At 33.9% G+C, this 23,651-nt stretch overlaps 1 pseudogene; it reads left to right on the forward strand.

Moving 5' to 3' along the window:
- The first annotated feature begins 9,819 nt into the window (after positions 1-9,819).
- On the forward strand, positions 9,820-11,650 carry LOC141720173 (large ribosomal subunit protein mL101 (rPPR4)-like; annotated as a pseudogene).
- Positions 11,651-23,651: the final 12,001 nt, after the last annotated feature.

Genomic DNA, 23,651 nt, shown 5'->3' on the forward strand with positions numbered 1-23,651 from the left:
CAACGGACTTAATCCATAATCATTGTCTGTATAATCTCAGACAATGTTTTTTAGCCGTTGTCTGATCCAACTAACAGACGGCGGCTCAATAGTCAACGGAAAAATAGGGTATCAGACAACGGACATAAACCGTTGTTGAAGCTTGTTTTCCTTGTAGTGATAATTTATGTAATAACTCGAATTTTTGGGAATTTATAGACCATTCAATGATTAGTAACCTTGAAGATCGGGGAAAACTTTTTAGGCCACGATATGTTATGTACGGTAAATTGAATTTACGAGTCAATATTGTGATTATACGTACCAAATGACTATATGTAAAAGTCATTTATTTTTGAAGAAAATCAACTTGGTAAAACGACCTTATCTGACGAACTATGAATAAAACCCAAAGTACAAATTCATAAAGCATATAAGAATTATAAGAAAAAAATTACCCTGCGAAACGCTTAAGAGGATTTATCGCAATAACAAACAAGCGACCAATTGAATATGTAAGCGAATAAATAAACGTATCAAGCCCATGCAACTTCTCATGCAAGCTATGCATATCAATTAACCTAATAAGCAATTAGAGAATAGTAATACAAATAGTAAGGTGATATAGTGAATAATATGGAAGCATAGGAGTAGTACTTGGCTAAGGTTATAGGCTTTCACAAAAGCCATGCTACTTGATTTGTTCAAAGATACATATCCAATATATCACACAAAATCAACCACACTTCATCACAATCAAGAAACCCACACAAAAACACTTTCCCCCTTCAAGACAAGCTCCATTCGGATTTTTGAAGAAAAACAAAAACCAAAATCCAAAGCTCCGCTTCTAGCCATGGATAATGATACAATTATTTACCAAGCTTCCTCATCATTAAACTAAGGTAAGATAAATCTTTTATAGCATTTTATTTAGGTTTTGATGGTTAAATAAAATAATGAAAGTGATGATGAATAGTGTCAAATAGTGACTTATAGTGTTTCCTTGAATTTTTTGGAAAGATATAAGGTTCATAAGAAAACCAAGGACTCACCAAGCATAATCCATCAAGAAGATTGTTTAAGCTTTATGTTTCAAGAAAAGTAAGGATCTCAGATGTAGCATAGTTTTGATGGTTGTATTATTGATTTCTTGAATATTAGTTAGTTCGATGCCAAGGTTGATGTTATGGTCTTAAGAACTTGATGTTCTTTAGATGATTAAGTAGTTAAGATGTTGGATTGATGATTGTTGGATGATAATTAGTAGATTAGAGATAAAACGAAATAGGAATCGTAAACGTAACGACATTTTAACAATCAAATTACGACATTAAGATTTCTGCAAAGATATAGAAAGCATAAACTGTGTTTTCTTGAAAATAATACTTCATAATGATAGAGCTTCTTGTAATGATCGTTTAGGCACTTCAATCTCTTAATTTTGATTTACGATTAAAAAATTAGGTTCGTTTTAGTGAAAATAATTTACGCGATAAAAACTGCTATGAATTATGAACTTTGGAAGTATAAAGATCGACATAAAAATATTCAAAAATTATGAATATTTTACAGAGTGTAATAAATGGAGTATAAAAACTTCCATAAAAATGTCAAGTGAAAATATGGATTTTTTAATTTTATAAAAATTTCAGAGCCGAGATCACACGGGTGGAAATTCTTAAGAATTGCGAGAGGAGACGAATTATAGAAACAAATAAGCATAATCGGCATAAAGGATTGTGAAATGAAAATGAAGCTAATGACTACTCGTACTTTATTAAAATGATGAGTATAAAGCAAGTCGTGTAAAATGATTATAAGTATTGCGTATTTACCAAGTAACGATAAATACGATTAGAATCTAACAGAACGATAATGGTCTTGATTATAGAGTATTGGACTAACTCGAAAGCACCCTCCACCTCAAAACACCCAGGCAAGTTTACGAACCCTACTCCATATACTCTTTTGTTATAAAGATTATTTTACTTTCTTGCGTACAATTGTTATATTTTCCATGATAGTAAAATACGAGCCTTTACATATCGATAGTGATTGAGATTACGGTGCATATATGTATAAGACCAAGAATCAGTCAGTTTTATTATGTATAAACCTGAGTATCATCCCACAGATGTTTTGGACAATTAAGAATCCATAATTATTTATTCCAAGGGACTTGATGTCCTTTTGCGAAGTATTAATTACCTCAAATTTATTTAAAATGATTCCAAAGATCGTATTCTCTCAACTATATTTAATTACTCGAACAAAGAATATTATTTCATATATTCATTTAAGAAGGGAGAAGTACTCTCCATCGGTTATTTTATTTTAAAACTAATTACTTAATATTAATTAAATATTAATTTATTTACTTAAACATAATTATTTGAGGAATATTATTTTAAAATATCCTTTTTTAAAATAGTATTATTCGAGGTTTAATTATTTAATAGTTATTTTTAATTATTCATTATTTATTAAATGAATTATATGATTTAAAAATCATAAAACCTATTTTAAAAATATTTGCTGAGTTTCAAAAAATCATACTAATACTTTTAAATCGACAAAAAATGTTATCTCGATGTATTCTAAATATCTTAACTATAGTGTCAAGAGAAACTCCCCCGTTATCTATTTATCTTTTGACAACGGTCAACTCACATTATCATAATACTTCCTCCAGAATTTTTTGGAAGTATATATATATATATATATATGTATATATCGGTGTGTACCTGTAAAAAAGCCAAATGCTTGGGGACCGATATAAGTTTCAGGTATATGATACGATTTTTAAAGAGCAAGGAGGGGTAGATTCTAGTACTAGTGGACTGGGAAGACTACTATTTGCTATCACATGAGAAGCTACAATATATACCGATGGACATGTGGAGTATGCGTACCTGGGAGGGATGGACGTAAAATCGTGTCTTGAGAAGGATAGACACAAAGTGTGTATCTGAGAGGGATGGAAAATAAAAGGCCCGAATGCGGCCAAAGTGATAACCATTAACAAAGGGAATCACCCTTTTACATGTAGAGAACAATTATACTATTCAGTTGTATGACTTAACATCGTATAGTAGGTTTCCGATGAATGTCATACTCTTCCAAATTCAAATTGAGATGCAATACCGTAACCCAAACTTAGGTAATAGGATTACCATTAAGGTATTTGCAGACTAATAAGTCAATCAAAAAATTATTTTGAAAAGAGGTGTGTATCACCAAGAAATATTTTTACAATTAAACTTATATTCATATATGGATTCAGATATAAATTCTTGTACAGTATTTTCATACTGTCAATTATTATGGTGGGCAATATAGCTCACACATGCTTTCTTAAAATGACACAACACAATAGTGAACCAAAATCTCGGTCAGAAAGCTAACCGCCCAAAAGCGAGTAGGAGATGGCAATCTTTTCTATAAGTTATTTTTGGTGCAGTGCCACATGTAGACCACATTAGCTGGATTAGTTTCATTTATTTTTAGTTCGACTTATATACAAGTATGACATATCTAACGTAGAAATAAAGAAACATATATTTGGTCGCCGGTCTAACCTTAAGTAAATGTTACACTCGGGGTAAAACATAATTACTTTTAGTCTGTAATAAATATCACCTTGTAGATTTGATAACTCTAGTAATATTTATTTATTTCCAAGATAATAACTTGTAAGTGTGTGTGTGTGTTAATAAGTGTAGGGTTGTAGATGTGTGAGTATTTATAATGTTGTGCAAATATAAGTGTTTAAACACGATTCAAGATGACGTGGCCTCCTAAATCCCCGACCCCAAATTTGGGGGCGTCACAATTTATAGGTTCTATTAACCAAGATGGAAATAAAAGATTTACAAGTAATTTTCTTTGGATTTGCGCTTTTGAAGTTAGACGGATAATTACGAAATTTACTATTTGTCGATTTATAATCACACGAAAAACTTAATATGTTAGTGGGGATTATACGATACATTTCATATAATTTTATCGTGAGGATTATGTTCATGTTCGTAAGTACCAGAATTCCCAGTCCTGACAGAGCAATTGAACATGCTTATAATTATTCTCGTTTACATTTACTTCTTGTAGTTTCCATAACTAATTTCCTATGTTATTATGTCTTTCTAAATTGTATTCTCATTTCCAAAAGTATTGTTGGTTAATAAAAGGACCATTCTAATTTTGATGACTGTTGCAGTCAACTACATAATGGGACCATTCTAATTTTAATAAAAGGACCATTCTAATTTCTAAGTCAGGAATATTTTTTTATTACAATTATATCTCTAATATTTTATTTTCTCTCATGTAAACCTAGTGTTAAGCTCATCATATTGATATCTAGAACACGTTTTAGTTTGTGTTCTATTCTTACAATTAGTGTTATTCATAGATAATTTAACATCTGACAATACGGAAAATTAATTATATGGTAATCATTAACTTACTTAACTAATTCCCATATAAATGATTTCTTTATGGCGCCGAATATGGATGGACATAAGGTCAATCGGCAGCCTCAGAATGATATCTCCGACGTCAATCCCCGAACCTAGGACTATTCTTAGGACCTGCATTGATCCCCGAAGGAAATAGTTTTCTTTTTTGATCCCTGTCCCGAACCAGAAACTTTGGATACTTATTGAAAATCAAGGATTTTGTTTTTCAAATTAAGTATTATTTAATTTTTTTGATAAATCATAATATATAAACTATATATATAGATAGATAACTTCCTTTTTTAAATAATATTTAATGTTATTTTTTTAAAGTTTAAATACAGAGTACATGTACTGAGAATATGAAAGGATTTATTTATTAGAATTAATAGAAATATTCAAAATTTAAAATATATATAAGTTTCATATTTATTTTTAACAGTTTATATAATAGATAAATATAGTATGTTAATTATATATATGGGAATTTCATAGTGGGGAACAGAAAATGAGGAATTTTGGGGGTAAGGTAAGACTTTAATCTCGGTCCCTTTATAAAGAACCCGCAAAACCCTATAATTCCAGCCCCTTCGGAGTGGTGATGATCAGACGGGGATAGAAATTTTCCAGCCTACATAATATATTAAGAATGGTCAACAGAAAATCATTGATTACTATATAATCTGAGCTAAAGTATGAATGGCAATTTTATTTAGCAAAATATTATAAATCTAGGACCTAGTTACATGGAAAATAGAACATGACATTGTTATGGTCCTCATACAATAAGTTTGGAACATATCATGCAAATTTGGAAGTTCCTACAATCTAACTTCAACTTCATTAAATTACAACAGATAAAATAGTTAATGTTTATTTATTTAGTAATACCTATGTAGCTACATGTTATGGTGGAGTCAAATAATATGATGTTGCTAATTTTTAGCCATCAATTATGTAAGGATTGCTTATATATTATCTGTGTAACCTCATTCATAGAATAAAGAGAATAAAGCTCGTTTTCTTTTCTCAATTTTATATAAACACAGTTCATTGGTTTTTTTATTTTTTTCAATAGGAAAGAAACCTCATTGTTAACGTCTTAAATATCAGCTACTGCATATGACAAAATCTTTCTAAATAAAACATTACAGCTAATTGATTTATTAAAAAACAAAAACACGTTTATGCTTAAATAAAACCAACAAACACCCCCTTAAGCTAAACTGTTTTCTGCAGTTTCTTTACTCCCAAAAGCTTCCTCATTACTTCAAATTTAACTGTAGACATTGCCTTAGTCAGTACATCAGCTTTTTGTTGACCAGTCCTCATGTTAAGGATACATCAGCTTTTTGTTGACCAGTCCTCATGTTAAGGAACCAGTTACTCTAAAACCTCAAGGTGTTAGAGAATGGCCCTTTCCAGGATCTTATATTATTCTCACACTCCCCCTCACTCGAGAGCCCATTTATGGGTCGAAGAGTGGATCACGGGCGCCCATCTTTGGGGTATAAATTTGCCTTTCGTGTCCCTCATAAATTGTGAGAAATATTGGGGGTGGCAGGGATCGAACCTGAGTCCTCTGCCAGCCTGAGCTCTGATACCATGTCAAGGAACCAGTTACATTCCCGATAATGATCTCACCACGTTGCACGCATTCACCATTGAAATGGAAACGTGTATCTATATGTTTTTTTGCGCCCATGGAACACCGGGTTCTTCACCAAATCTATGGAGAATTTGTTATCAACATAGATAATGATTATACATGTTTCTCCATCTGTTATCTGATTCAGTAGATTCCTTAACCAAATAGCTTGGCATGCCGCTGTTGTTAGTGCCATGAATTCAGCTTCACAGGATGAAAGAGCTACACACCGCTATTTTTGAGAAACCCAGGTTACCAAGCTGTCATTCAAATTGAATTCTAATCCCGTTGTGCTCTTCCTATCATCCAGATTTCCTCCTAAATCACTATCTGAAAATCCCGACAGCAAATAATCTCCTTGCCCTCTCGCATAGACAAGTCCAAAGTAAAATGTACCTCGTACATATCTTAATATCGTTTTTGCTGCATTCAGATGCATTACAGTTGGTCTTTCCATGTACCTACTTATTACTCCCAGAACATACGTAATGTCTGGGCGCATAGGAAAAAGGTATCGCAAACCTCCGACCAGGCTCATGAACTCTGTAGCATTTACTGGATTCCCATATTCATCTTTGTTCATCATAAATTTCGACTCCATAGGATACTTTACAGGTTTACACTCAGCTAAGCCTGTTTTCTCTAGAATCTTTTTAGCATAGGCAGCTTGCTTTAGCTTGATAAAATCTCCCCCCTGCTCTACTTCAATTCACAAATGGTAGGAGAGTTTCCCAAATTACTCATGTCAAACTCTTGTGCCATATGTATTTTAAATCTCTCTATATTTTCAACCTTCGTGCCCCTGACCAGGAGGTCATCAACATAAACTCCTACCAATAGTGATTCATTTCTTTCACGTCGACAATAAATAGCATGCTCATATGGGCATTTTACAAACCCAAGTTGCGTAAGACATTTGTTTAGTCGAGCATACCAAGCTCTTGGTGCCTGCGCAGTCCGTAAAGTGCCTTCAACAGTCTGTAAACCTTTCGTTCTTCGCTTTCTTTTTCGAATCCCTCCGGTTGCAAAACATACACCTCCTCATGTAAGTCGCCATTAAGAAAGGAAGACTTAACATCAAGATAGTGTACTTCCCATCCATTCTTAGCAACCAGAGTTAGTAATAATCTTACAGTTTCCAATCTGGTAATCGGAGCGAACACTTCATTAAAATTAATCCCTTATTTTTGCACGTAGCCTTTTGCCACGAGACGAGCCTTATATTTTATGATCTTCCCGTTTATATCCTTCTTCAACTTGTAAACCCACTTTAACCCAATTACTTTTTGACCCGCTGGTAAGTCTGTGAGCTCCCATGTCTTATTCTTTTCAATCTGCTCGATTTCTCCTTCCATCACTGCTCTCCAGTCAACATCCTTTCCAGCTTGACTGAATGTGAGAGGTTCATGCATACTGAGCATTAGCATCTCATCTGCTATCTATAGTTCCTCCGTCTCATTGTAAATATCACCTAGCAACCTAAAATTCTAGGTTCTGACCTTGCCTGAGAAGTTTCAGAGTTATAACCACTGCTGGAATTAGTCTGCGAAACACTTCCACCCACAGACAGGTCTGGCATTTCCTCTTCACTTGAAATTTCTAGAATCTGTCTACCTGTATCCTTTTCTCCCGTGGACCATTTGTCATAAGTCAATACAAATAATCCTGAGTTATTCTGCTCAACATGCTATATTGTATTCTAGTCCCAAGGTATATGTTCTTCAAAATCCAAATCTCTTGACACGTGCACAGACCCTGCAACTGGATTAAATACTCGATATTCTTTCATTCCCGGTTCTTTACCGAGGAGAACTACAGGCTTGGCTTTGTCATCCAATTTTCACAGATTTACACTAGGAATTTTCATGAAGTCTTTGCATCCAAACACCTTAATGTGATCTATATGTAGCCTTTTACCCGACCATGCTTCATAGGGTGTCACCCCTGTTAAAGCTCGAGTGGGAACTCGATTCAAAATATATACGGCATGCCGAACTGCTTTACCCCAGAATTTCAGTGGCATCTTTCTCTCCTTGAGTAAGCTTCTTGCCATTTCTACCACGGTTCTATTTCACCTCTCAACGACACCATTTTGTTGAGGTGAAAAAGGAGCAGTGTAGTGCCTATTGATACCATTGTTATCATAAAATTATTTGAATTTAGAGGAGCAAAACTCACCTCCTCTGTCCGTCCTCAGCACCTTGATCTTTTCTGCAAGACCTTTTTCAACTAGAAATTTGAATTTATTAAAAACATCAAGTGCCTCATCTTTATTTTTGAGTAAGTAGATCCACATTACACGACTGAACTCTTCAACAAGTAATAAAAAATATATATTTTGAGCCGAGGTCGGTGGATTGATGGGACCAAAAATATCCCAATGTATCAATTTAACGCACGTCTTTGCTGTAAAATTCGATTTCTGCGGAAACGGTCTTCGGGACTGCTTGGACATTAAACACCCTCCACAAACAGACTTGGGCAGTGACAACTTTGGTAAGCCTACTGCCATCTCCTCTTCAGACATAAAGGTCAGGGCTAGAAAGTTCACATGCCCCAACCTTGTATGCCACAACCACGCACTCTCCTATGCACTTGGTAGTGGACATTTATTTGCTTCATCATTAAGTAAAATTTTGTACAATATATTCGAGGTGCGGTTCACTTTCACCAATAATTTTCTGACATTATCATGTTCCCACAAAAACTCACCATTCAGTGTTACTTTGTTACCTTCTTCGGACAACTGTCCCAAACTAATTATGTTATTGTAGAGATTAGGGATAAGATATACCTTGTTCAGTTTGTGAAATTCTCCATTCTTGCATTTTAAAACAATTGTTCCCCTTCCTCTGATGTTGACACTGGATCCATTACCGAATTTTACTTGCCCTGTTATGCTTTCGTCTAGTACTGAAAACATTGACTTAACCCCTGTCATGTGGTTGTTGGTCTCATTGTCCAGATACCACACATTTGACGCCTTTCCACTCTCAATCTCAGTGCCCAACCTTGGAGTTACACCTTCCTCATTTAGTAGCAGCGCTGCCCCTTATACTTCTTCATACTCACTCAATAACAAGGCTGGTTCATCATTCTTTATCTGAGTTAAGTTAGCCTCTGGTTTGTCCTCTTTGTCACTGCACCACTCCCTTTCACGTCGAGGCTTCCTGCATTCCGATGCATAATGCCCATAGGCATTACAATTATAGCATTTGACCTTGCTACGATCTCGACCCGATGTGTTGTTGTCGCTTCCTTCTTCTGCCTGGTTTTGGCGGGCTTTACTACTTGTATTGGCTCTATAGTTGGTCCTTCCTCTGCCACGGTTATTAAAACCAAAGCCACCTCTACCTCTGACATTCACTTTGTTGTTGGTTCGTTTGGACCATTCTTCCTCCTTCAGTACAAGGTGTCCACTAGTATTTTCGGATTGACCATGAAGTATCTCCTCGTGAGCTTTTAGACGCCCCACTACTTCTACTGACATAGTTTCCATGTCTCCAAACTGCTCGATTGTAATCTGGAGATATTTCGAAGGTACAACCCTAAGAAGTTTCTTTACAATATAAACTTCCTCCATCTTTTCTCCTAAGGGGCGGATATTAGTAACAACCCATATAGCCTCAAACAAAAATCATCAAGATTATGCGTCTCCTTCATGTTCATTGATTCAAATTCCGCCCTAAGCATTTGGACTTTTGCCTTTGTACGCAATCTGCACCTATGCACATGACTTTGAGAGAGTCCCAGGCTTCTTTGGCACTCTTCTTCTCTGCGATTGACAGGAGCATGTCCTTTGGTATGCCCTGGAAGATGGCTGCTTAAGCTATCTTGTATGTCTTCACATCTACAACTATCTTCCGGTCGGACTGATCAATAGGAACCTAAGCATAGAACAAGTGACCTTCTGTCTCATTTAATGCTCTTCTTAAGCGGTCCAGCCTTTTGTTCTGGGCAAGGTTGTTTCTCATTTCTTCAGCCACTGTACATTAGGGCAACCAGTAACATCTGTGCCTGTAGCCAGGTGGTGTTTGAACCAGTTCATTCCCGGTACCACCTTGGAGCAGTAATTACATTTTACCTTTACTCTATTCCCCTCAACCTCTACTCAGTGCATTCATGCAGCGTCCCTAACTGACATCTTCCTTTATGAAATCAAATCAAGCTTAATTTTTCTTTTCATTATATATATATATATATATATATACATAATTACGCAATTAAGTTTACAATAAATTTAAGATATAAGGAAAAAAAGATAAGTTGTAATATACACTACAACAAATCTGGCCATTTACGACATTTTTTTTTGAACTGAAATCGTCGTAATTGAGCCATTTACGATGGAAAAAAATCGTCGTTTTTGGTCGAGTAGTAAGTTCGTATTTTCGTCACAAGATAAAACTGCGTCGCAAGTTAGGAAGTAGGGGCCCACATACTCAATAAAATAATAAATCTACTTACGACGGAATATATCGTCGTAAGATACCAAAATACGATGAAAAATAACGTCGTAAGTTATGTACTTCTGACGGAAAATACGTCGGATATTATTTTACGGGACCCACTTTTAATAAGATAAAATATAATTTTACGACAGAAAAATGCGTCGTAAGTTAGAAATTTCCGACAGAAAAAATGTCGTATTTTAAGATTAGGGCCTATTTATGACGGAATATGTGATGAACAATCGTCGTAAGTTCGTATTTCCAGGTTTTAAAAAAATATTTAGCCGAATTCCGGGCACTTTCCGGCAAATTATCAAAATGTGGTAAACTTCTTAAGATCCGAGAAAATTTATCAATACAAAATGCTTCTCGAAATGCAAATCCAAAACAGGTAAAATATAATAAACATAGCAGCTGACAATGGCAATACACAATTTGTATTCTAATTGCATCTATTTTGCATTGATGGATTTGACACGTTAGAAGACAATAAGCATATACAGGCCAACCAGAGAGGATCCCAGCTATCATCCAAGAAATGAAGTCTGGTGACATCATTCCAGATTCTTACACTTACAATGTTTGGATGAGAGATTGAGAGCACTTGCTGCTGTCAATGACATTTCTGGAGTTGAGAGGGTTATCAATGAAATGAAGAGGGATGGCTGAGTTGTTATAGATTGGACTACATACAGTAATTTAGCTTCAATTTATGTTGATGCAGGCCAGAATGTGAAGGCCCAGAATGCCCTCAAGGAATTAGAGAAGAGAAACGCCTGCAAAGATCTGTCAGCTTTTCAGTTTCTTATACATTATATGGTCGAACTGGGAATTTGCTTGAAGTTTATCATGTCTGGCATTCTTTGAGACTTGCTTTTCCGAAAACAGCTAATATTAGCTATCTGAATATAATCCAGGTGCTAGTTAAGTTGAAGGATCTTCAAGGTGCGGAAAAATGTTTCAGTGACTGCAATCTAATTGCAGAACGTATGATATTTGGATAGCCAATGCTCTCATACGTGCCTATGTGAATGAAGGCCTGTTAGATAAGGCCATGAAGCTCAAAGCACAATCCAAAAAGAAAGGAGCTAAACCTAATGCTAAATGATTTTACCTGCATTAAAGATATACGGTTAAATTGGGCGCACATTTTTTTCCGTCGTAAGTTCGCCGTCGTAATTGGGCTATTTTGTTGTAGTGATATTTGAAAAAAAGATAAAATAATAAATTTTCACTCAAGGTCAAGCCTAATTTCTCTTTTCATTACATATAAATAAAATTAACAAATTATGTTTAAAATAAATTTAGGAATAAAAGAAAAAAAGATAAGTTATAATATTATTTAACAAAAGACAAAATAATAAATTTTAACTCAAATAATGAAAGAAAAGTAAAAATATCTTCACAAATAACATATCTCCTCCTAATGTTAAGAATTGTTCACATAACTAGATGGCTAATTTTGAGAATAATAAAAACATAAAAATAAAATAGGTTAGAGCATGAATTTCTTTATATCTCCCCTGATATCTTTAAAGTTTAAAAAGATATAGCTAAACTGCACATGAAAAAGATTTGGGGTAAATAAGGGTACTTGATCATGACACTCATTTAAGAAATAACAAAATATTAGATGAAATTTCTAAACATAAAAGTGGTTAGAGGGTATATGAAATAATACAACATATACAATGAATTCATACTCACAATTAGTTTGTAGTCATCTTATGAATGATTCTATGAATGATTTTTACAAAATTAACTGAAATTAAAATAAAATGTGTACCTTTGATACATAAAAAAATGCTAATAGATGAGGAAAAAAATTTGAAAGTGAATACTCAATGGCTAACGGGGCTTGAAAATTTAGAAATTTAAAAGAATATATATAAAGGGAGATGATAAAAAAATTTACCTTTATCCACTACAAGTTTCAACCCCATATTTTAAGTATTTGGATACATGAAAAGTATTGGGCTCATGCCAGTATTGGGCTGATGGGCTCTCCTATGAATTATTTATTTGAATATATTCAACTTTTAAAAAAAATAATAATACTGATTTAAATAATATATAACTTACTGGATAGGGCATTAAAGACGTGTTATGATAAAGGTTATAAGAAAACCAAAAATTAATGAATTAATTATATTAAATTAATGTTGAAATTTCAAATATATATGTATGTGTGCGTCGGCGAATGTGAATTTAAATACATTTGTTTGGTCATAGTATTTTAAAAAGTGTGTATGATAGCCCACCTAATTTTTTAACAACTATTTCAAATTAAAACATACATAATGATTTTAATTTCAAAATTTTACTTCAATAATGAAATGACAAATAAAATATTTTTGTTGTTACTCGTTTACAAATTTTTAATACCTAATATGATTGATAATTAATTATCTATGTCTGTTAGTACATATAATACTTAATTTTTTATTTTCTTTGTATTTCTTTATATTATCATGTACAACTTTTTTGTTGTTCCAATGTAACGAATTAAATTAAGTTCATTATGTGCAGTTAATAATAATTATTTTTATTCAAAATATATTGAGTAGATTGTAAATTTCATTTTTTAAATTTTAAATTAAAATGTTTGAATTAAGAAAAAGTAACTTGATATTAAATACTAAATAGTTAAGGTGATTTTAACAATAAATTCTTAAAGATTAGTCCACGATGAAAAACTTGTTATGGATTTTATAAATGGCAAAAAATGTGCAGTATAAGAAAATGAAAATTACATAATATTATTACAAAACTTTTACTGAATATATAATATTATTACATCACTTATATTCATAAAACACTTTTACATTAGGTAGAGTGCTGCTTCTCATATCTGAATGAAGTTTACTCTCTCACTAAATTATACTTTTATAAGGTCTTAGTACAAATAGGAAATTGATAAATTACAGTTTAAACCAATCAAGCTCATAACTTGATCCCCACCATCCATCACAAAAGGAAGCTAAAAACTCTTAATTCTACATGATTTGAACAATTATCGTGTTCATCTTCGACTTTGTATAATATTCGTAATAGTAAGAGTGAGCGTCTAAATGCTCACAACATTTATCCCATGAAAAAATAATATTTTTTAATATTATTTTAAAAGGTTCAAAATTCAAAAAGGAATAGGGTTCCTGTGACGGCCTCAATCTCGGGGTTAGGAAATGAGGACCTACACACCTTTAATCTACTAATTAAATAAGCATAAACCTCGATTAGCTACTAACAGGATCAAATATGATAAAGTATGAGATAAGATTACAACTACCAATCATAAAATATAACTTACAACCCCAATATAAAAGAAAATATACATAGTCGATCCCGGCTTGGAACCGACAGAAAACTCAATGTATTTTTACAACTCTCCGGCTAAGCGCTTGCTCACACAAAAACTTTACTATTTGTTTTGGCAACCGGAAGCCCTCAACACGATAGTGACCACCAGGTACGCTCTTACAAGCAGTGCGCCTAAGCGTGGCCTTCTTCTTGCTTAACTGCCATGGTTAGTTTAAAACAAAACTTATGAGTATAAAACTCTACAAGTAACTAAACAGCAGTTCTATAATATAAAATCCACAATATACTTTACTAATCTCAGGGCATTCTACTTTATCAATTCTAGGTGGCAGATTTCTATCTTTCAGGTTATAAATCATTAACAGGATCACAAATGATCTTTCAAATTGAAAGTGACAATCTTTTCATTATAAGGAATCAATCATATGATCAAAAGAATCAAAATCAGGGTTCACAAGCTGCAAGTTTCACAATATCACAATCAACTCTTTACAAAACAACAAACCTTTTTAAATTTTCAAAGAATCAATTACTGAATAAGAAATTTTAATTCCTTTTAAAATTATTAAGGAACCTTTGATTGGACCACTTTATCTTTCATTTCATAATAATATGGGTGACCAACCTGTACCGACCTCCATCCGGTCTTTAAGGTACCAATGGCATAATTTCAGCCTTAAACTGGACTAGCCGTGCTAGCCTCTTACTATGGATGGACTAGTCCCACTAGCCTCTTACGTCCTAATCCAATCCATCAGGAATTCGTTTGGAAAACCTTGAGTTGGAAAAAGGTAGGTTTAATAAATTCATTTTATCATTACCAAGAATATGAAATCATTCAGACTCTTTCAAGTCGAAACTCATTCTTAAGTTCAATATCAAGAATTCAAAGTTAAGGGAATAAATCAGAGATAAACAAAGTTCAATTCTAGGGATCTTGATCAATGATAACATGGTACTCAAGTTAGGGAAAACAAAATCGTTTCATGGATCAGTACAGGATAAGGTAAATAAGGAATGAAGCATCATTATAAGGGGTTCGTAAAGGTACTTATAGGGTTTATAACAGTTTATGGTATAACAAATAATCAGAATAGGAAAAAGGGGTTACCAAAGGGTTGGATCAATAATCTTATCAATAACAAATTCATAAGATCAATAACATGGTATCAATAACAGGGGTACATTACTTTAACAGTTCAATACTCTACTTGGCATGAACAACATCCTCTCTATAACCATTTACACAAGTAAATAGAGTTACTTGCCTGAATTCGCTTTCCTGAAGGTTGAACTACTGCCAACTAGTAAAGCTTTCCCTTTCCTAGCCTGAATGCCCTCACGCTCCGAATCTACAATCTAAAACCAAAACCTTAATTAGTTTCTTAACTCATGTTCTCAGAATACTTAACTTTACCCTTAAACGTAATACCCTAAGGGTATGCATATATGTATACTCTCACCATAAAATCAAATACGCATATACTAACACTCGCATATCTAAACCAAATAGACTTCGGATAACGTATTGCAATACAAATATGACATATAACATTTAATCCTTGTATATTAAACTCTATACTCAAGTTATCATATCAATACATAATCTCGTACCAAAATGACTCAAAAACTTTCTTTTTACATCACTTAATTCGAATCAAACAAGCAAATAATCCACATTATTCTTAAAAATCTCACATGCATCCACTTTAGGATCAAATCATTCATTTTTATAGCCATAAACCATTCGGTTTTAACACAAAACACAAGCAAAAGATCCAATGATCCTTTTAGACTCTAATCTTGTCAATTACAACCTATATCTTAACATGCAATTCTTATTTCTTTCATATACATCTCCAATTTATCATAGAAACACACAAGCAACACTTTAAGCACATAATCCATCAAAATTTCTATAAATCCAACTTATATCATTCGAATTTCTAAAGAATCATCACATGCAACACCATTCAAAATTCATCCTTTAAAACCTTATTCAAAGAAATTTGAAGCAAAATTAATCCCTCAAACCAAAACTCTTTATAAGCTTGAATCGAAATAAAAAAAAACCATTTTTTTAAAAGTAAAAATTCGAACTAAAAACTGTTTTAATCAAAACCAAAGATTCTTTGATTCTTAAATCTTAAGCACCTTAAACAAATGACTACTCCTTTCCTTTTTACTCAAAAATTTGAACCAACTCTCGCACAAAACCAAGCAAGTCACTTGAAACCAACTTAGAGCTATTCTTCATACTATCACACAATAAAAATCATCCTTTCCCCTTAATTTTTATAAAAATTCGAACCTAGCAAAGGTTCAAAACCAAAAGAAGCCTAAAACATTGACATGAAATAACTTTTAGGGATATGCATATGGATTCTTATGACATGCATACGATTTTAATCATCTCAACACCAAGATCACTTACTAATAGACCTCACATACAATCTTCTAAACATAACACTTCATTTACCAACAACACTTCAAGAAATCATCAAATATCAAACATGCAATTAGTATCTTAGAAAGATCATACTATAGCACTTGGAAAATCACACTTTGAAAGTCCACTGGCTCTCCTTGGATCATGGTCGGTGGTGGTCGAACTTAAGAGGTACCCATAACGGGTCTCCTCTTGAGTTTTAAACCACAAAATCACTTTAAACTTCTCTTAAGATCATATATCAAGAAATCATATGGATGGTGAAACTTAGACACTTACATGCAAATGGTGTTTGAGTAGTATATCGAAAATAGAAACTATGGATGGTGAAATCTTTGAATTTGGATGAGTATTTATTGTTGCATGCAAGAGAGAGAAGATAGATGGGCAAAGAGACGAGAGAGAGTGATCGAGAGAGAGGGAGAAAGAAAGAGAGGGAGAGAGGGGTGCTCACGGGAAAGAAAAAGAAAGAAGGGGGGATGAGTCGGTATTTGTATTAGGGGGCAAGGGTAGTTTAGTAATTCACTAATCCTTTTCTTTGTTTGATTTACTCTTTCTTTGTACTCTAATAAAATAGAAATGGAATATTAAATATCTCTCTCTCGGAAATTTGAAAATTATTGCGAATGACAATTTTAAGACGTAGATCTCGAAATTAGCTTTTCAACCATTACTCATAATAAACTTTTGAGCGTACGGTTGATTTTATATGATTTTTACAAATTTATGCTAATAATAGCATTTTAACATATATAAATCATTTTAAAAATGCAACGATCATGAAATAAATCTTTCTATCATTTTTAGAAAGTCTCTAGGACTATTTCGAAGATATCAAAACAAATCTCATGCCTTTACCTTACTCAGATAATTTTATAAAAATGTGCAAAGGTTAAATAAACTTTATCTAAATCAAATAATTCCCTTAAATCCATAAAAATATTAACAGATCACGTAATCATGCATACAGACAAGCAAGCACATATACTCACACATCACAACTCATGTGTGATCATAAAATTTTCCCTTTTTAGTATTTTTCCTCTTTACGCGTACTGGGTCACGTTTTGCCTGACGGCCCGACGCTCAGCGTTTCAATTACGCTTCACAATATCATTATCGACCGACACGTCACTAGAATGCTATACTTTACTTAAACATTCATTTCACATAATAACACATAATTTACATTAAAAATACTTTAATCCCTTTTTAGAACGGGTTGCGTTCTACTTGACGGCCTGGCAACACAACTTAACTCCTAAGCTGACTCTTTAAATTGGAACGCTTCTATCTGTGCTCCCAGATACTTATATATAATAAAAACAATTAATCAACACTTAACCACATTATTTATAATCACGGCACATAAATCACACTTTATTTACTTAATTACGTCGCAAAATTCTCAGTCATCACAATCTACCCTCCTTAAAAGGATTCTGTCCCCAGAATCTAGTCCAAGCAAATAGATGGGGATACTTTTCTTGCATTTCACTTTCTAATTCCCAAGTTGATTCTTCCAATATTGGATTTCCCTTTGTGATTACATTTGAAATAGGTCACGTCCAACTTATCACACCTTCCCGGGTGTCTCTTTCCACAAACCTTGCATTCTTGAATCTGAGGTCTGTTATCCTTTCCCGGTTGTCCTGCTTTCTGGAAATGGTTCTTCTGGGCTCCATTACCGGGTTTAAACTCTGAAACTTTTGGTCCTGACCTCCACCATTCCTACCAAACTTTCCTCTAAACTTTGAACTTCTTTGCTCTTTCTCCGAGCTTTCAAACTTCCTTTTCCTTCCTTCATTTTCTCTCTTCGCAGCTTCACGCTCTCCTTCTACTATCATTGCCTTCTGCACCAAGGCGGCATAATTCTTGATCTCCAACAATGCCACTTGACTTCTAATCCATGGCTTAAGTCCCTGTTGGAACCTTTTATCCTTCTTTGCCTCCGTATTTACATACTTAGGTACAAATCTAGATAGCTCCAAAAATTTCACTTCATACTCCGCTACCGACATATCTTCTTGTCTAAGGTCCAAAAATTTCATCTCCAACTGATCTTGCATATAACTTGGCAAATACTTCTCCAGAAACATTTCAGTAAACTTCTCCCATGTTAAGTCCTTTCCTTCCAGCAACGCTTTCGAAGATTCCCACCAGAAGCTCGCTTCGTCTTTAAGGGAATAACTCGAATACTGGGCTTTCTTGTCATCCTTAACTTCTGTTAACTCAAATGCTTTTTCCATTTCTCTTAACCACGACTGTGCTTTAATCGGATCTGGCAAACCTAAGAATTCTGGGGGATGAACAGATTGAAAATGTTTGAAGTTTCCAACTTTAGGGGCGACGGGCTGTTGCAAAAGCTGAGGAAGTCTGCTCATCATGGTGGTTTCTGGATTCACTTCTAGGTCTTGGGTTTGAATTTTTCTTCTTGGTGTTCTGGTGAGTTGGCCGTTCCTTACAAACCTGATTGAGCAATTATTTAGCAATACGATAGCATGACATATATATCAATATTTAACATGAAATCTCTTTTTGTGGGTTTTAAATTTTACCCAATTTTGCACATGCAATCCTATTACTACATAATTCTCATATCAGTGTTATTTTCTCATGGCACAGGGTATGATATTACGGGATTTTAAATATGGTTGTATGAAATCATGGTATTCAGAACAGTTTATGCAGATCTTTAGGGTGCACAATAGAAAACAAGATATATAATGGATTCATCAAAACCAATGGTACATAAATAAAAATCTGGTTATGACAAGTTCAGGAATAAGGTACAATATTATAACAGGGTTAAACAGAGGAAAAACTGGAATATATCCCCCTATCTACCCCGAACTTCTAACAACTACTACTACAAAGTTCCGAAATACGATACAATAAAGGAAAAAGGGATCCCGACATCTGACCAAGTATCCCAAAGCCTACCGGCACTGAAAAACAACAACTACGGGCTCAACCAACAGTCATGCCTAACAACTAATCATCCAGAATCTCTCTCAACACAACCAACATCCAGCGAATGATCTTATGCAGCCTCCGGGCCTCAGCATCAGCATCACTAGTGGATGGTCCCTCATCCAATCTCCTCCAGGCAACCTGCTCCACCATCTTAATCTGGACTCGCCACTCATCATCCATAACTGAAGTGTTCTACCTAGTCTCTCGAGCTAGCCTATCCACCAAAGCTTCCAACTCAGGAATACGGGAGTAAACAAAGTCTCGGTCCTGGGCTAACTTGCCACCTACATTGACAGGAACAATCTTAGGCATCTCAGACTCTGGCTCAGGGGAAGGGGTCTCCGAATCTGTCTAATGGGGGGAAATCTGCATAGGGATCTCACGACTATCAGAAGGATCCTCCTCTGGATCTGAATTAACATAAACAAGCTCCTCTAAAGAGGGTGGAATGAGGTCCACTGGGGTACCAGTCAAACTAATCTCTGAATCGGAATCACTACCACTACTGGGATCTTGAGAGAAAATACAAAACAGCAACCAAGAAACAACGTTAGGGTTAAATAAAGCTTCTTGCTAACTCACTCCCTAACTCTAGTCACCACTTTAGCTAATACACACTTTTCCTTAGACTATACTTAATAGTCTAACTCAACTTTATATGAATCGAACTCTCTCGCGATATAAATATTTACCCAAAATAACTTTTTTAATCCTAACTTGTCTCAGGGACTAGATCCTGTAGCTCTGATACCAAATTTGTGATGCCCTCAATCTCGGGGTTAGGAAATGAGGACCCACACACCTTTAATCTACTAATTAAATGAGCATAAACCCCGATTAGCTACCAACAGGATCAAACAGGATAAAGTATGAGACAAGATTATAACTACCAATTATTAAATATAATTTACAACCCCAAAATAAAACCAAATATACATAGTCAATCCCAGCTTGGAACCGACATATAACCCATTGTATCTTTACAACTCTCTGGCTAAGCACTTGCTCACACAAAAACTTTACTACCTGCTTTGCCAACCAGAAGCCCTCAACACGATAGGGACCACCAGGTACGCCCTTACGAGCAGTGTGCCTAAGCCTGGTCATCTTCTTGCTTAACTGCCATGGTTAGATTAAAATAAAACATATGAGTATAAAACTCAGAAAGTAACTAAACAACAGTTTTAAAATATAAAATCCAAAATATACTTTACTTTATCAATTCTAGGTGGCATATTTCTATCTTTCAGGTTATAAAAGGTGTTATGAAGAAAATTTTGGGCTCTCAAGGAACAAGGTTCAAAGTAGGGTGAAAGCTGACATTCATCACAAATCATTAACAGGATAACGAATGTTCTTTCAAATGGAAAGTGACAATCTTTTCATTATAAGGAATCAATCATATGATCAACATAATCAAAATCAGGGTTCACAAGATGAAAGCTTCACAATATCACAATCAACTCTTTACAAAGCAATAAACCTTTTTAAATTTTCAGAGAATCAATTACTGAATAGGAAATTTCAATTCTTTTTAAAATCATTAAGGAAACCTTGATTGGACCACATTATCTTTCATTTCATAATAATACAGGTGATCAGCCCGTACCGACCTCCATCTGGTCTTTAAGGTACCAATGGCATAATTTCAGCCTTAAACTGGCCTAGTCCCGCTAGACTCTTACTATCGCTGGACTAGTCCCACTAGCCTCTTATGTCTCAATCCAATCCATCAAAAATTCGTTTGGAAAACCTTGAGTTGGAAAAAGGTAGATTTACTAAATACATTTTATCATTAACAAGAATATGAAATCATTCGGACTCTTTCAAGTCGAAACACATTCTTAAGTTTAATTTCAAGAATTCAAAGTGAAGAGAATAAATCAGGGATAAGCAAAGTTCAATTCTAGGGATCTTGATCAATGATAACATGGTACTCAAGTTAGGGAAATCAAAATCGTTTCAAGGATCAATAGAGGATAAGGTAAACAAGGAATGAAGCATCATCACAAGGGGTTCGTAAAGGTACTTATGGGGTTTATAACGGTTCATGTTATAACAAATAATCAGAATAGGAAAAAGGGGTTACTAAAGGGTTGGATCAATAAGTTTATCAATAACAAATTCATAAGATCAATGACAGGGTATCAATAACAGGGGTACATTACTTTAACAATTCAATACTCTACTTGCATTGAACAATATCCTCTCTATAACCATTTACACAAGTAAATAGAGTTACTTTCCTGAATTCGCTTTCCTGAAGGTTGAACTACTGCCAACTAGAAAACCTTTCCCTTTCCTAGCCTAAATGCCCTCACGCTCCGAATCTAAAATCCGAGACCAAAACCTTAATTAGTTTCTTAACTCACGTTCCCAAAACGCTTAACTTTCCCCTTAAACATAATATCCTAAGGGTATGCATATATATATACTCTGACCATGAACTCATATACGCATATACCAACACTCGCATATCCAAACCAAATAGACTTCGGATCACGTATTACAATAAAAATATGACATATAATATTTAATCCCTGTATATTAAACTCTATACTCGAGTTATCATATCAATACATAATCTCGTATCAAAACGACTCAAAAACCTTCTTTTTACATCACTTAATTCGAACCAAACAAGCAAATAATCCACATTATTCTTAGAAATCTCACATGCATCCACTTTAACATCAAATCATTCATTTTTATAGCCATAAACCATTCGGCTATAACACAAAACACAAGCAAAAGATCCAATTATCCTTTTAGACTCTAATCTTGTCAATTCCAACCTATATCTTAACATGCAATTCTTATTTCTTTCATATCTATCTCCAATTTATCATAGAGACACACAAGCAACACTTTAAGCATATAATCCATCAAAAATTCTCAAGCAACTTATATCAATCGAATTTCTCAAGAATCATCGCATGCAACACCATAATTTGACATGCAAGTATAGGGATCATTTATACACTTTCGTTTATACCAAAAATCATCTTTTAAAACCTTTTTCAAAGAAATTCGAAGCAAAATTAATCCCTCAAACCAAAACTCTTTATAAGCTTGAATCGAAATAAAAAAAACCTATTATTTTAAAAGTAAAAATTCGAACTGAAGACTCTTTTAATCAAAACCAAAGATTCTTCGATTCTTAAATCTTAAGCACCTTAAGCAAATGACTACTCATTTCCTTTTTACATAACAATTTGAACCAACTCTAGCACAAAACCAATCAAGTCACTTGAAACCAACTTAGTGCTATCCTTCATACTATCACACAATAAAAATCATCCTTTCCCCTTAATTTTTATAAAAATTTGAACCTAGAAAAGGTTCAAAACCAAAAGAAGCCCAAAACATTGACATGCAATAACTTTTAGGGACATAAATATGGATTCTTATGACATGTATACCATTTTAGTCATCTAAACACCAAGATCAATTACTAATAGACCTTACATACAATCTTCTAAACATAACACTTCATTTACCAACAACACTTCATGAAATCATCAAATATCAAATATACAATTAGTATCTTAGCAAGATCATAATATAGCACTTGGAAAATCACACTTTGAAAGTCCACCGGCTCTCCTTGGATCATGGTCGGTGGTGGTCGAACTTAAGAGTGCCCATAACGGGTCTCCTCTTGAGTTTTAAACCACAAAATCACTTTAAACTTCTCTTATGATCATATATCAAGAAATCATATTTCCTTGAACACAACCATGGAGATTGAATTATTAAATTTACATAGACACTTACATGAAAATGGTGTTTGAGTAGTATATCGAAAATAGAACCTATGGATGGTGAAATCTTTGAATTTGGATGAGTATTTATTGTTGCATCCAAGAGAGAGAAGAGAGATGGGGAGAGAGCCGAGAGCGAGTGATCCAGAGAGAGGGAGAGAGGGGTGCTCACGGGAAAGAAAAAGAAAGAAGGGGGGATGAGCTTGTATTTGTATTAGGGGGCAAGGGTAGTTTAGTAATTCACTAATCCTTTTCTTTGTTTGATTTAATCTTTCTTTTTACTCGAATAAAATAGAAATGAAATATTAAATATATCTCTCTCGAAAATTTGAAAATTATAGTGAATGACAATTTTAAGACGTAGATCTCGAAATTAGATTTCCAACCATTACTCATAATAAACTTTTGAGCATACGGTTGATTTTATATCATTTTTACAAATATATGCTAATAATAGAATTTTAACATATAAATTCATTTTAAAATGAAACGATCCTGAAATAAATCCGTCTATCATTTTTAGAAAGTCTCTAGGACTATTTCTAAGATATCAAAACAAATCTCATGCCTTTACCTTCCTCAGATAATTTTATAAAAATGTGC

This window comes from Apium graveolens, chromosome 1 (assembly GCF_009905375.1).
Source record: "Apium graveolens cultivar Ventura chromosome 1, ASM990537v1, whole genome shotgun sequence".
Lineage (NCBI taxonomy): Eukaryota > Viridiplantae > Streptophyta > Magnoliopsida > Apiales > Apiaceae > Apium > Apium graveolens.